Source organism: Fundulus heteroclitus, unplaced genomic scaffold (genome assembly GCF_011125445.2).
Source record: "Fundulus heteroclitus isolate FHET01 unplaced genomic scaffold, MU-UCD_Fhet_4.1 scaffold_109, whole genome shotgun sequence".
NCBI lineage: Eukaryota > Metazoa > Chordata > Actinopteri > Cyprinodontiformes > Fundulidae > Fundulus > Fundulus heteroclitus.
In genome coordinates, this window is record NW_023396522.1 from 652662 (window position 1) to 668825 (window position 16164).

At 39.2% G+C, this 16164-nt stretch overlaps 1 long non-coding RNA gene across 1 annotated transcript in view; it reads right to left on the reverse strand.

Annotated features, from left to right (window-relative positions):
• Nucleotides 1-1875: 1875 nt before the first annotated feature.
• Nucleotides 1876-16164, reverse strand: part of smfn — a 79675-nt gene continuing 65386 nt past the window's right edge. The window contains exons 6-7 of the long non-coding RNA XR_004928213.1: nucleotides 6525-6578; nucleotides 1876-2371 (exon numbers count right to left, since the gene is read on the reverse strand). This is a non-coding gene — a long non-coding RNA (small fragment nuclease). The remainder of the gene's footprint in view (nucleotides 2372-6524; nucleotides 6579-16164) is intronic.

A 16164-nucleotide genomic window follows, 5' to 3' on the forward strand; every position in this document is an offset into this window, starting at 1 on the left:
CTTTTTTGTTTCTACATTCTATCCCTACTTGCTTTTATTCTGTTTTATTTTTCTTATATTTTAATCATGTAAAGCACTTTGCATTGTCTCTGTACTGAATTGTGCTATATAAATAAATTTGCCTTGCCTTGCACACTATGCTAATCTTGTGTCCTTAGCTTACAGTTGAAAGTAGCATTGCTGTCAGAGTAAGTCCATCATTAGTTACACTTCTTGCATGTAATACGTTTAACACAAACCTAAGATAATTTTCTGGTCTTTTGACATGGTGAATGACATCCGCCAAGCTCTAGTGCACTTCACTGGTCCAGAAGGTCTAAAGAGGAAGCTTCACCTCATGTAAAACGGTAATCTGTGAATCGACCATTCTCAAGGATCCAGATGTGTGACAAGAAAAAAAACTAACTGAACGTGAATTTCAGAAAAGTACAAATTTGGTAAACAGAATTCAAAGCATAAATGCAGTTTCAATTACGTTAAATTTACTTTTAAATCAATACATCTCAAATTTAGCATATATATTTATTCTGGGCAATTAAAATTTAGTTTCTGATGACACAGGTTTCTGCCCGCTGTGCAGGAGAGCGTTGCATTAAAAATATTTACCCAAATTTATCAAATCTATAACTAAACTTATTCTCTCACCTTGTCAAGATGTCTCATCATACTTTACAGCTTTATGTTTAAAGTTAAAAAAGGTACACTTCTGCTGAAAATTGCAAACATAAGTAAAGCGCTTTAGGATTTATAAAGCAAAACAACTTACAAGAAATTAGGGATTTTGACTTTTGGGAGTAGTAATATGCTAAGGTGTACATTTAAGTAGATGGGTACTTTTTTCATGTCAAACAATTTAGTGTAAGAAAAGTTAATAGTGGTTGGCTATACCACAACAATAAAAAGTCAGTGTATGGCTTTATGTTTACTGGGCATCTATCATAGCTTGATGACGACATCTCATGTTGTCTACACGTGGATTTCTTGTCTGCTGATCCATGAAATTCATTCTTGTTGAAGGGCTGCCCTCAGGTCATCAAGTTTCGGGGGTGTGGGGTTACAAGTCTCTACAAAATGACTCATCCAAGGGTGCTGTATGGGATTCAGGTCTGACGAAAATGCCGGCCACTCCATTTGATGCCAGCCTCCAGTAGCCATTTCTTGTTGATATGAACTCTGTGAGCTGCACTGAGGTTAAATCATCAGGGAAAGGCTACCAAAATCTGGGGTAACAGCCATCTTGGAGCACCATTATTCATAAAGATAATAACAGGCTTGTATTACTCATGCAGAGGCATAAAAACCAGTTAATGGTGTTATTCAGCTAAACCCAATTTGATGCAATAGACAGAGATACCATGTTTTTGCGAGCATTTGCGGTTCCTCCCATGCTGAGGCGCTGTTATCATCAGCCACCATGGAAGTTTTATCAGAGGTTTTGTTGAGTGATATTGAAAAGCAAGTTATCATTTTGGTACAGCCATATGCCTGCTGCAAATTTGAATATGTCCAAATTCTCTGAATGTGCTGGGAAAGTTTGCAAAATTTGACAATCCCAACAAAGAAGCTAGCTGAGCAAGATTTTATTTTTTTATTTTTTTTATTTTCAAATAGCAGGTGGTTTACCGTATGGCCTACCCACCTGTTTTTTGAAAACTAAGAACAGGTATGTTATGCTGTTGTGATCTGGGTGAGCTAGTTACCTGGTCAAGGGTTCAATAACCACAGCCATCATTATCATTGTGTCTGAATTCTGTGTCATATTCTCAAACTAGGAACAGAAACTAATGCAGTAGCTGCTTATCTAAATGTACAAATTTAGGGACTTGCTGTAAGAAAAACGGATTTAATTAAAGGTTCCATCTTATATTCTCTAGATGAGGACTGCAACACTGGACTTTATTTGTAATCTGTCCATAAAACATTGAAATGAAATATCCACTTAATCTGTAACAACCCACTTTTTAAACTTGAGTAATTTGTATAGAAATTCCAGGGATATAGATGCTCTGCTTCCTCAAACAAATTCAATGAAAAGCAAAATTGTGTCAGAGTGACTCTGCCTAAATTCCAATTCTAAAGCATTCACCTTAAATTAATTTTCAGAAAGAAATGCTTATTAGAATCTTAGTCGGTACAACAAGTAACAGAACTGTAAATTAACAGGACTTCTTCAAAGGAATGCAATAAGAAATAGAATCAGACAAAAACAAAACTGTTCAAATGCATTTTAAAAGTCTCACTCAAGGACTAATTCATTTTATTGCCTACATTTTCAACAATCTTGCGTTTCTTCTCCTCTGTTGGCACTTTAAAGATGCTGTCTCTGTAGTATTGCAGCTCCTTAATACTCTCCTTTATGTCGTCTGAGGCTCTGAAAACAAAATATGTAGAGTTTTAAAGTCAGGGTTTCCCGCAGCGCAATGTTGGCGAGGCGGCCCGCCTCTCCAAACTCACGCTACCGCCTCGCCAACATTCCAAAAAAATAAAAAAATAACTCGATATGGTTGCATGTCTAATTAACGTTAACACACAGTTTTTTGTGGTTGCTGTCGCGCGAGCATATAGTGAATGGCAGGGAAAAAACACATGGATACGCCCCCCCCCCCCCTCGGTCTGCGCAAAAGTTGTCGTCGAGTCTCTCCCCCCAACTCACCGCCTCGCCTAAGTAAATTCCTGCGGGAAACACTGAAAGTGAATATCATACAGCAATATTTAATTGTTATACATAATACAGCTAAAACATTTTTTGAGTGGCAGTAAAACATGTTGCTTAAAGGAGCAATAAGTGACATTTCATTACTTTAGATAGAACTAAAAAATAAAAAATAGTGATATGAAGAACTAAAGGTATCTTTTTATATGGAGTATGGTATGACTTCATACACCATCTCTCTGTGTTGTTCTCCAGTCTCTTGTCTTTTTGCACAGCATTATGCAAAACAAGACCTCCATTTGGGTTTTTATCAAGTTTATTATTTAGTGCAACATTTATAATTTGTTATAAAAAATGGTATGGTATTCAGACATGACATTAGACCTTGGCCTCCATGCCTCAAGCCCCGGATGTTTTGTCAATATCCTCTGATCAAACTTAGATTGTTAAAATTCAGAGGCCAACTGAATTTATCCTAAATATCTGACCCAGGTGTACCTATTATCTATCACTATCTATTTATACATAATTGTGTGTGCTATATTTTGAATTTACATTTTTTATGTTTATTCGTCAGTGCCGGGTGTGCACAAATCTGCTCACCATCATAGTGTATATCCCACCCCCAGCATGCTGAACACAGCAGGGGAGATCATGTGCTCTGCAGCACAGGACCACATACAGGCAACTGTGCTAGGACAGTTTCTGTTAACCCTCTACACTGCAGACTTCATCAGCTCCCCAGGTGACCCTTCAGAAGGTCTCTGATGACTCTGTCATAGTCGGTCTCACCACAGATGAGGAGGGCACAGAGTAGAGACAATGTATTCAGAGCTTTGTAGACTGGTGCCAGCAAAACCATCTCAGGTTAAATGCAGAAAAAGCAAAAGAGGTGGTGGTGGACATTCACAGGGATAGACCCATCTCACTGAAACCAGTTACTGTGCTGCTTACCATTATTGGCACCCGTGAAGTTTAAGCAGATATTACTGAATATCTACTGAAGGAAATTCCTCAAGTGAACTACAGATACTACAGATAGATTGTGTTTGATTCAAAACAGCAAATGATAAAGAACATTTAAAAAAATAAACGTCATGAGGAAAATATAGAAAATAATGTTTAACGTGTCAATGGTATTGGCACCCTTTGCTGCATATCAGTATGGAAACACAATTTGGCTCACCTGTTGCAAATCACAAATAAGGATCACCTATGATGAATTGCCTCCACCCATGTGACATGAATTATCCAACAAATGATAATTTTGGTGTTTTAAAAGGCCACCTGTTATTGCCCCTTCATGTGTGACAATGGTAAAGACAGAGGAGCTGTCTGAGGACATCAGATGTGCTATTATTTGCAAGTACAAGACCTGCAAGAGGTATAAGGCCATCTCCAAAGACCTTGGTATCCCTATTTCAACGGTGCGTAATGTTATTAAGAACTTTTCCTGTCAAGAACCTCCCTGGACATAGGGGTAAGAGAAACATTGATGACAGAAACCTGCAAAGGTTGGTGCGAATGGTGAAAAAAACACCATGTCAAACATCTAAAGACCTGAAGACCAACCTGGATCAGTCTGGTGTAATTGTTTCAACAAGTAGCAGAAGCAGGGCTTCATGGGTGGAGGACAAGGAAGACCCTATTGCGGAAGAAAATACATAAAAAAGAATGACAGATCTTCGTAAAACACAACCTGGACAACCCTCAAGCCAATGTTTTTTGGACAGATGAAACAAAACTGGAGCTTTTTTGTAATGCACACAAACAGTATGTTTACAGACGGTGCAATGAAGACCTTAAGAATAAGGACACTATACTAACAATCAAGCATGGTTGAGGATCCATAATGTCGTGGGTCTGCTCTGCTGCATCTGGTACTGGAGGCATTGACCGTATCACAAGCATCATGAAATCAGAAGATTATCACAAAATTCTAGAGCGAAATATCTTGCCCAGTGTAAGAAAACTTGGTTTGAGGCGAAGATCATGGGTCCTCCAGCAATATAAAGACCCAAAGCACACCTCCTAAACACGCAAGAATGGTTGAAAGGGGGAAATTGGACTGTTTTAAAATGGCCAGCAATGAGTCCTGATCTCAATCCAATTGAAAATCTTAGGGGGTACATAAAATTTGCAATTGGAGAAAGGAACCCTGCAAATGTTCAAGAGCTTGAGCACATTGCAAAGAAAGTGTGGGAGAAAATACTACCCGAGAAGTGCAAGAAACTTATAGATGGATGTAAAAAATGTTTGGAGGCTTTCGTCGCTGCCAAAGGTTGTGCAACCAAATATTAAGGAGGGGTGTCAACATTAGTGCACATGCTGGTTTTCTGTTTTTCCTTTGGAAATACAATATCTATGTTGAAACAACAATTGTCTTTGTTAAATTACTTTGGACCTCCAATTGAAAGATCCAGCTGATATAAACTTAGTACATTTTCATTTATTTCTGAAGATATTCATTCAATTATGCAAAACATGAGAGGGTGCCAATAATGATGAGCAGGACTGTAAAGGTGTCATGACCTGGAATTCAGACCTTTTCCTGTTAAAACTTGTGTGTTGTGTTGGGCCTAAGTTAAAAGCTTCCATAAAATTAGGAGTGGGAAAGTGACTTGTTTTTGTGCATGCTATTTGTACAAACCATAAAAACCCACAAGAGCATGTTCTCTACCAAGCAACAGTTTGATACTCCTCGATTTACATCACTTGTGGAAGGACGCTAACATAAGCCACTCTTAAACTGGATCTCTCCTTTTAAGCTCCTTGTATGAGCATCACATTTTGCTCTGGGGTGTTTCGTTAACATGGGATAATACCAGGCGGTATTGGCATCAAGCCTGCGTTTGGAGAAAGGGGCAATTCCAACAGGGACTCATTTGCAGTGCACTTGAAAAGTAATGTTTTACCAGGGTTCTCTCTTCTCTTCTCTGTTCCCTTTGCTCTGACTGCAAGCACGGAGCTTCTTATTATGGCCAGCTGCTGTGTGTGTGTGTGTGTGTGTGTGTGTGTGTGTGTGTGTGTGTGTGTGTGTGTGTGTGTGTACAACAGACTGAAGGTCTACTGGTGGTTCCTAGAGTCTCTAAAAGTAGAATGGGAGGAAGATCTTTTAGTTATCAGGCTTCTCTCCTGTGGAACAAACCCCCAGTTTGGTCTGTGAGACACCTTGTCTACTTTTAAGACTAGGTTTAAAATTTAGCTCATAGTTAGAGTGGCTTAGGTTACCCTGAGCTATCTCTGTAGTTATGCTGCTATAGGTTTAGGCTGCTGGAGGACATCAAGATCTATTTTTCCCCACTCTGCTGAATTCTCCCACTCTCCTCCAATTTTTATTGTTTGTTGTTATTTCAAATTATGTTCTGTCTTTTCTCTTCATAGTAGGTACACCTTTAGCTGTGACATCATCCGGGGGGCATATCATCTACTATTACCATATAACATAGAAAGGATTCCTAGATCAATGTGTGCTTTTGTGTCTCTGGTCTGTCTTCTCTAACCCCCAGTCGGTCGAGGCAGATGCAATTTGTATCGAGTCTTGACACTTTTTTGACCAATCTGTCTGTATATTTGATTGAATTTGACTTTGTGAAGTGCCTTGAGATGACATGTTGTGAAATGACGTTATATAAATAAAACTGAATTGAATTGACTTAAGGTTTTAACTAAGGGAGATCTTGTAAGAATAATCACACCTGCTACACCACTCAACAGACTAATCAGCCTTTTTGGATAACAAGTAGAGGCAAGTGTCCTTTAAAAAGTATAAAGTATTCAAAATTAATTCAAACCCACATTAATGCCTACTGGTATTTTGCACTGATTTTGTTTATTATAAATGACAGTTCTGGGGCTCTCTTTTTGTTACCTGTGGGTTGCAGTCTTGTGAGGTACCATACGAAATTCTTCTGGGAACCACCGTCTGTAAATACAGGACATAAGCAACAGCATACCACTCATTTTTTTAAATATACATTTTCAAAACAAACAAATATGAGAAACCGCTTGATTTTTTCTGGTCTTTATTTTAAAGCACCTCTCCTCGACTGTCACAAATGTATTTTGTAACTAGTTAGGCGCCCGCCTATGCATTGAAAATGCATGGTGGAGGCCTTATGCTATGCACCTAATAAGGGTTTCTTTATAATTATTATTAGGCGCCCGCCTATGCATTGAAAATGCATAGCGGAGGCCTTATACTATGCACCCAATAAGGGTTTCTTAAAATTATTATTATTAGGCGCCCGCCTATGCATTGAAAATGCATGGCGGAGGCCTTATACTATGCACCTAATAAGGGTTTCTTTTAATATTATTATTCCATTTTAATCTTCCGTCACCGTTAATACAGCCCGTACCGTAGGCTGTACCCCCAACAAACTATATATCAAAACGTGCGTCTCGACGCCGCGAAGTGTGCTATTTGTACTTGACGCCATTTAAAGTTACCGTGGTGACAAAATTAACCAAAAACCACTTCTCAAAACCACTTCCTAGACACAGTTGACCTCTCCACAATGCAGAGTTCAGCATGACACTTTTTTTTGGTACAGTGGTTTAGGTGTTGGGCTGGTGCACCAAATGTCGCAGGTTCGCAACCCGCTGGGGGTACCCAATATTTTTTTTTTTTTTTACAAGTAACAAATAATTTGAACAACTGATATAAATGAATGCTATTTGTACTTCACGCCATTTCCAGTTACCATGGCAACGAAATTAGCAAAAAACCACCCCAAAAAACCCCATAGGAATGAATGGAGTCGGATAGAAAGAAAGCCTCAAAAAACCTCCAAATGACCATTTTCAACGCTGTACTGTATCGTCATGCTGTATCGTCATGCTTTCACCTACGAACACCATTTAACTTCCAGTTTGTAGATATATCTTTGAACTACTCAGAAGTGAAAACGGGATGTGGATATCTTTTATGGTTTTCTTACAGTTACTCCTCAAAGCTCATGTCCAAAAAACAGCAGAATCATCGTTTCTAATGGAAGTCTATGGAGGGAATTCTCAGACTCTCAGAGTGGGCCACTCTGGCGTTTTCAAAGATTTCAAACTCCAAACAACTTCAGCTTACTCGCTCAAGTTTCACTCTACATACACGAATCATACATCAAAACGTAGGTATTTTTGTCTGGATTCAGGAAATGTAATCCTCATTGGCGTAGCATTTATAGATTTTTCGCAAATCACCTCAGAGCGACACCAAGTCAAAACCCTCCTCATTCATTTCCTATGGAGCCGTTTTGAAAAATCACACCTGAACATCCCAAACAAAACACATGTTTTCGCATCGCCTTCTAAACCGTTTGATGTAGAGACATGAGACTTTCACACATGCATGTCCAGACCCTTCTGGCACTCACAAAAAAGGACTTTTGTGGATAACTGTTACAGTCTTGCCGCAGGAACAATTTGTTCGGGAGTAGCAAATGTGTCAAATCCTCAAAGAGCATCAGACTTGCTTCCCCCCAAATTATGCACTTTGCTTTGCGTACACCGATTTTGGTACAAACATAAAAATGAGCACCATAGTCCTCAAAAGCCTGCTGATATTAACAGTGAAAGAATTATTTTGATATCTCTTATACTTTTTCAGCTACAGCCATTTGTTCGGGACAATGTTTCTGAAATTTTTCAATTTTCCTCAAAATTACCTTTTTTGCATGATTTCTTTGTGCCTAAATTCAAATATTTCCAGCAAAAACCCATAGCTTGTCCGGTTCCCCTATCCGTTGTGAAATAAACGCTGAAAAAATTACGTCTCTAACCTTTATCGTTCCGGAGAAACGAAGTGCTGCTCGCGGGGTAAATCGCAGCTCAAACAGGATCAGAACTCCATGCCCCCAAATGATGCACTTTTTTACATCTTCGCTGTGCCTACACCGATTTTTGTACAAACATAAAAATAGGCACCATAATCCTCAAAAGCCTGCTGATACTCACGGTGAATGAATTATTTTGATATCTCTTACACTTTTTCAGGTACAGCCATTTGTTCGGGACAATATTTCTAAGATTTTTCAGTTTTCCTCAAAATTACCTTTTTTCATGATTTATTTGTGCCTACATTAAAATATTTCCAGCAAAAACCCATAGATTGCCTTGTTCCTCAATCGGTTACGAAATAAACGCAGAAAAAATTACGTCTCTACCATTTACGGTTCGCGAAAGATCGAGCGCTGTTCGAGTCAAAGTGTTCCATTCTAATCCAATTACATACACTCTCCCTCATGTCTCTGCATGCTGCAGAGGGCCAGCCAGGCGAACTAAGGGGCCACTTGGGCCCACCAGTGCAATGGGGGGGAGGGAAATTTTCCTTTTTTTTTATTTTTATTTTTTTTACAAGTAACAATTAATTAACCTGACTCAAGCCAGATGTATGTTGCTCCGCCTAGCTCCACTCACATACATCTGGGACATCGCTCATAGAAAGTGATTTCTCCAACCAATTTTATTGTCTGGCCAATCAGGACGCAGGGCTGGAATTTCATAGATATGACGTAGTGGAGATGCAACCATGACGTGGGACTGTTTTGATAACAATGGCGGCTCGTCGAGGAATCAAGCGTTAACATTGATGCTGCTATTTCTTCCGTGTTGTCCAATCTACCTAATATTGTTTCAATTAAAGAACATCAGAGAACGGCTCTGAAGGCTTTTGTTGGTGGAAACCATGTTTTCGCCCTTCTCCCGACCAGCGGGCACGTCCGCCTCTGCAGCGGACACGCCCCGGAGCGGTTAGCGCGAACCATATAAGGAGGCCTTTAGTGCTCAACGCGGTCGGCCCGGGATCGACTCCGACCCGTGGTGCTTTGCCGCCTGTCTTTCCCCCTCTTCCTGTCAGCTCACTGTGAATAAAACGCGTGCCACTAGAGCCGCAAACACATTTAAAAAAAATATTTTTTTCCTGCGTCGCTGTATGTGAGTGGAGCTAGGCGGAACGACATGCGTCTGGCTTGAGTCAGGTTAACAATTAATAACTTCAGTTATACGCACCACCAGGCGGGCGCCTTCTTCAACTTCTTCAGAAGTTGAACGATTCTAGTTAGGCGCCCACCTATGCATTGAAAATGCATGGTGGAGGCCTTATGTTATGCACCTAATAAGAATTTCTTTATTAGGCGCCCGCCTATGCGTTGAAAATGCATGGCGGAGGCCTTATGTTATGCACCCAATAAGGATTTCTTTATTGTTTATTAATATTCCGTCACCGTTAATACAGCTCGAACTATAGGCTGTACCCCCACAAACTATATATCAAAACGTGCGTCTCGACGCCGCGATCAGGGCTTTTTGTACTTGACGCCGTTTCGACTTACAGTTGGAACAAAATTCGCAAAAAACACTTCTTAACACAACTGACCTCTCAATAATGCACGTTCGAGCACGACACTGGTGTTTTGGTCGAGTGGGTTAGGTGTCGGGCTGCAAAGCAGAAGATCAAATGTTCGAATCCAAGTTGTGCCAATTTTAGAGAATTACATTTTCACCCAATATTTAATTTCCCTTTGGCTTTAAAAAACGATTTTTCAATTTAAATCAATACAGTTCACCTCATGCCTTTAACTTTGTTATTCACATATTTTATTTTTTCATCCTACATTGTAGTATTTAATCATGTTTTAATAACACCAATTTTCCATGCTCCTTCGATGCAGACCTTCTCTTGTCGGCTGTTGGCTCATTAGCAGGCTCATTTGTTGTGGTCTCTTGTCATTCAAACAGAACAATAAACCGTGCCAGCCGACATGAGTTTTACAAACGGCAAAGCTTTGTCATAAGCAGAAACGTGCCTCTACTCCGCGCTGCGTTCTCAGACCAGTGTGATGCGTTCGCGAGCGTCAGAAAGCTATGGTGCATTCAGGAGCATGGGACATTTCTAATTTACAATAATATATTTTTTTAACAAGTAACAATTAAATAACTTGAACAACTGGTATAAATTAATGATGATAAAGGAATTTATTTAACATGTTTTGGGACAGTTTGTATTCAGACGTTTTAAGAAAACATTAAAGTATTTTATGTATTGTTTATTAATTTATTTCATATTAATACTTAATCTCCTCCTTTTCCTGTCAAATCCTGCCTCAAGCATTTCGCTGGCTCTCCTTATTATTGTAAACTTTGTAATGTAACGAGAGTTCAGTGACATCCTACAATCAGGCTTAGGCTACTGGAGGACATCAGGGCCAGTTTTTCTCACTCTACTGATTTCTACTGTTCTCCAGTTTTGCATTGCATTGAAATGAAAGTCACATTTCCTGCCACAGTTGTTTGCTGCTTCTCCACCAAAGCCAGGCCTGCAAGCTCTCCACCATCAGCCATCACTTATCAGTTACCCTCCTTCACTGCCTCGAATTTTAGTCATACTCAAAAACTGCTAGTTGAAATAATAATTAATTTCATTATTATTTTCTGTTTAAATATCCAGTCATATTCACTGAATTAGAACATCTTTTTAGAATGTTTTTTAGTCTGAAAATGACAAGTACCTTTTGAAATTAACCTTAATGCAGGTACCAAACTTGTCCTTAAACCACAATAATTGTATTTATTTTACTACTATAATGTACTATTTTAATCTTAAATCTTATTTTTAATTAGTTGGGACGGCTGCCAGCACAACACTGCATTATGTCCTCGTGACAGAAATCATCGCTAGAAAATAAGTCATCTACAGGGGTTGGACAATGAAACCAAAACACCTGGTTTTAGACCACAATCATTTATTAGTATGGTATAGAGCAGAGGTGTCAAACGCGGCAGCCAAATGCATTATCATCATTCAACAATGATTACTGAAAAAGACGCACTTCGTTCCTGCAGTTCCTATACTGTCCACGAGTGGCGCTGTGTATTATTCAGAGCAGACAACAAGCAGTACTCTTTGAGTTCCGGGTCAGAGTGCTTGCAGTGCTGTACTGCCGTTTTTCCTAAATTACTGAAGGATATTGTTGAATCAAGTCCATTAACCCAGACGAAGGGTTCCATTGGGTGTTTTCCTTGCAACTACGTGATGGTGAGTCGTTTATTTAATGTCGGTTTTATATTATGGTAGAAATGCGGTGGCTAGGCTACGCCACTGAGCTATATGCTACACATATTGGCATCTTAAAAATGGTCTTATAAGCTTAAAAGATCATTCTACTATTGTTGACTTTGTGGCCGAATACAAGATATGTTCTCAAAGCGTTAAATAAGCCCTTTGATTTTTCAACATTTTGTCTTTTAAGGATAATTTATAATTAGTTACTTTTCACTAAATTTGTCAATGGCCTATGGAAGTCTGGAGGGATGGCAGTAAAAGCCTAACAGCAGCGCGATCTCTCCTCCGCTGCAGCGGAGGAGAGATCGTGAAGCTGCGTGAAGCTGCGTGAAGCTGACACCCCACCCACAGAAAAAACTCAGTTAAATAGACGGAATGGTTAGTGCTTCGTTTGTGCAGGTTTGTGCCGTTAAAATTAGCGATTGTGCTGTTTTGGTTTTGAAGATATTAAAGAATATTTGTTAAGGTCATCCAGAATTCACCATCTCCCCATTTTGCTTCGAATCCGATCAAACTGGGCTACTTTTTTTAGTGCTTCGTTTGTGCAGGTTTGTGCCGTTAAAATTATCGTTTGTGCTGCTTTGGTTTCGGAGAAACCCCCCACAAAATTCTTATAAAATTATTTATATATTCCTGCTTATTGGCAAAGATCTCTGGGGAAACTTGTTTTTTTAGTTTCCTGACTGAGGGGAGAGGCTGGAACAGTCTCTGTGCAGGATGGCTGGCGTCCTTAATGATGTTCCTCATTTGTGTAAGAAGATGTGGTCAGATCTACCATTTGGTCTCAACACTTTTCTCAAGAAAGCAGTTATTAATTTTATATTTTTCTTTTATCATGCAAGATGTTTTAGCCGCTATTGTAAAATGTGTGTTATATTGTTTTGTACTTTATTCCTGAATAAATATTACGATTTATTTTGTCTCATTTAAAGAACTTTACTTTAGATAGCAATGTCAAGTGAGCCACAAAAAAGGCATTTCATTTATTAGAATGTTCAACTGTTTTCATAAAGTCTATTTTTCCTAATCAGAAGGGTTTATTCTTCTCCGAGAGTATAATGTTTATAACATTTTCAAACAGTAACTTGGTTATAGTTGATCTTAGTAGTCATAGTTCATTACTCCTCTGAATTAATTAGAATAGCAAACCTTTATTGCAGTACAATAGGGAGATTAGGAGATTCTGCACCTAACAAAAGGGCAATTAAAGTATACAGGCTTATATAACGCAGAAAACATACCCAAACTAAAATCAATAACAGAAAAACTGCAAAAAATAAATCACACTGGTCAGCCTATAAAGTATAACAACACTGTAAGGAACGATCTCCTAAAACGTACCTTTGTCGACCTAAGCTAAACCTTTAATTAGGCTGAAGGACCATTCCACTTTTTATTGGCTTTATGCTTGAAGTGGGAAATATTGTTCAACTATGAATATATTGACTGTGTTATCAGCTGAAAGTATAAAGCATATAGATTGAATTAGAAATGCCTAAAAATATAGACCAATTTGGTTTGTTGTGTATTGAGCTCAGCACAAAATATTAAAAACTTAACGCTCCCCAAAAACTATTGGGCTGCAAATCTTAATGAAAACTTTATTTTATTTTATTCCAAGGTTGTTGTTGCACAAACAAAGCACTGAAAAAGTAGCCCACTGTGGTTTGCTTTGGACCAGCTCAGCACCAGCAAAGAAAGAAAAACGTAGCACTTTATTTTGAAGCGGCGGTCTGGGATGAAGTCATCGGCTGAAATTAAAATTCATAATATCTCCGAAACCAAAGTAGCACAAACGTTAATTTTAACGGCACAAACATGCACAAAGCACTAAAGAAGTTGACCACTCTGGTTTGCTTTGGCTCCAGCTCAGCACCAGCAAAGGAATAACAATGTAGCGCTTTATTTTGTAGCGGCGGCCTGTGATGACGTCACCGGCCGAAATTAAAACTTATATTATCTGCGAAACCAAAGCAGCATAAACGCTAATTTTAACGGCACAACGAAGCACTAAAGAAGTTGACCAGCTTGGTTGGATTCAAAGCAAAATGGGGGGATGGTGAACTCTAGATGAACAATGGCCTATGAAAGTCTGGAGGGATGGGAGTTCAAGTCTAACAGCAGCACTTAGTGTGTGTTTTTTTTAAGTCCCAAAAACTGTGAATAAATGTTTTTCAACATCTTACAATCACTGTGACCAGTTCCTATGCATAATGCACTTAAATAAATGTTTAACTGAGTAAAAGTACTGTTGAAATTGCAAATACTTTTCTTAAACTCTGAGGTTATTCATAATGTTGTGTAAAAGGGAAATCTTTTTATTACGCAGTGACGCACCCATCTAGCACACGTATGGGGCCAAGGGAATGCCATGATATGGCAGCCCAAACCATCACTGCTTCGCTCTGGGCATGCAACAGTCTGAGTGGTACGTTTCTTTGGGGCTTCTCCACACCGTAACTCTCCCGGATGTGGGGAAAACAGTAAAGGTGGACTCATCAGAGAACTATACATGTTTCACATTGTCCACAGCCCAAGATTTGCACCATTGAAACCGACGTTTGACATTGGCACGAGTAACCAAAGGTTTGGCTATAGCAGCCCGGCTGTGTATATTGACCCTGTGGAGCTCCCAACGGACAGTTTTGGTGGAAACAGGAGAGTTGAGGTGCACATTTAATTCTGCTGTGACTTGGGGAGCCATGGTTTTATGTTTTTTGGATACAATCCTGGTTAGCATCCGAACATCTCTTTCATACAACTTCCTCGTGTGTCCACAGTTGATCCTGTTGGATGTGGTTCGTCCTTCTTGGTGGTGTGCTGACATTACCCTGTATACCGTGGCTCTTACATCACAAACACTTGCTGTCTTGGTCACAGATGCAAGGCAAGGGAAATTTATTTATATAGCACAATTCAGTACAGAGACAATACAAAGTGCTTTACATGATTAAAATATAGCAAAATAAACGCAAGTAGGAATAAAATGTAGATAGAAAATAGAATAAAAGCAAGTAGAGATAGAATGTAGAAACAAAGAACAACATTGAAAACAGTAAAACAGTTTAACTAGAACAGTCAAAGGCAATTTTAGACAAATGTGTTTTTAATCTTGATTTTAAAGAACTCAGGCTTTCCGCACTTTTACAGTTTTCTGGAAGTTTGTTCCAGATAAGTGGAGCATAGGAACTGAATGCTGCTTCTCCTTGTTTAGTTCTGGTTCTAGGTATGCAGAGTAGGCTGGAGCCAGAAGACCTTAGTGGTCTGGAGGGTTGATACACTGATAACAAGTCTGTGATGTATTTGGGTGCTAAGCCATTTAGGGATTTATAGACTAACAGAAGAATTTTAAAGTCTATTCTCTGAGATAAAGGGAGCCAGTGTAAGGACTTGGGTAAAGAACTGGGGGGGATGTGCTCTACTTTCTTAGTCTTAGTGAGGACGCGTGCAGCAGCGTTCTGGATCAGCTGCAGCTGTCCACTTTTTAGGCAGACCTGTGAAAACACTGTTGCAGTAATCAATTCTACTAAATATAAACGGATGGATTAGTTTTTCCAGATCCTTTTGAGACATTAGTCCTTTAATCCTGGAAATGTTACTCAAGTGATAGAAAGCCGACCTTGTCACTGTCTGTAAATGCTTTTGGAGGTTCAGGTCTGAGTCCAACACTACACCAAGGTTTCGGGGCTGATCAGTGGTTTCTAGCTGAAGCGACTGAAGCTGTGTGCTAACTTTTGATCTCTCCTCTATTGGTCCAAATATTATTACTTCAGTTTTGTTTTTATTCAATTGAAGAAAGTTTTGACACATCCAGCAAGATGTGCACCAACAATTTGTCCTCCTTTGAACTCACCCATGTCACCCATAATGTTGTGTGCATTGCAATATTTTGAGCAAAACTGTGCTCTTACCCTGCTAATTGGACCTTCACACTCTGTTCTTATTGGTTCAATGTGCAATTATTGATGATTGGCCACCACGGTGGTCCAATTTAGCCATGACACCTCCCACACTAAAATGAGAGGTGTTTCAGTTTCATTGTCCAACCCCTGAATATAGTGTATTTCACTTACTGAATTGAGTTACTGAAATAATTGTCTATAATTTTATTTATTAAGATTTAATTCTAGTGTTTATGTAAGGCAGAGGTTACAAATGTAAACGTTACAACCTTTTGTTTGGACCGTTTTTGCCTTTTCATCTTTCTATTAGAAACGGCTCTAAGAGAAGAGGTGGAAACAGCGCCCCCAAAATGACGCTTGTGGCCAAAAAGTGTATTAAGTCAGTAGTGGTTTAGGACTACCATAGCAAATGAATGGCAAATGTTGACTGTCGGCTTTCGTCAATTAGCTCATTAGCTGCGTCTCAGATCGATATACACAGTTTGCATCTCTGCAGACACCAAGTTTTCCCGATCGGCAGGTTTTGATGAAGACAAATCCTTTTCATTCAG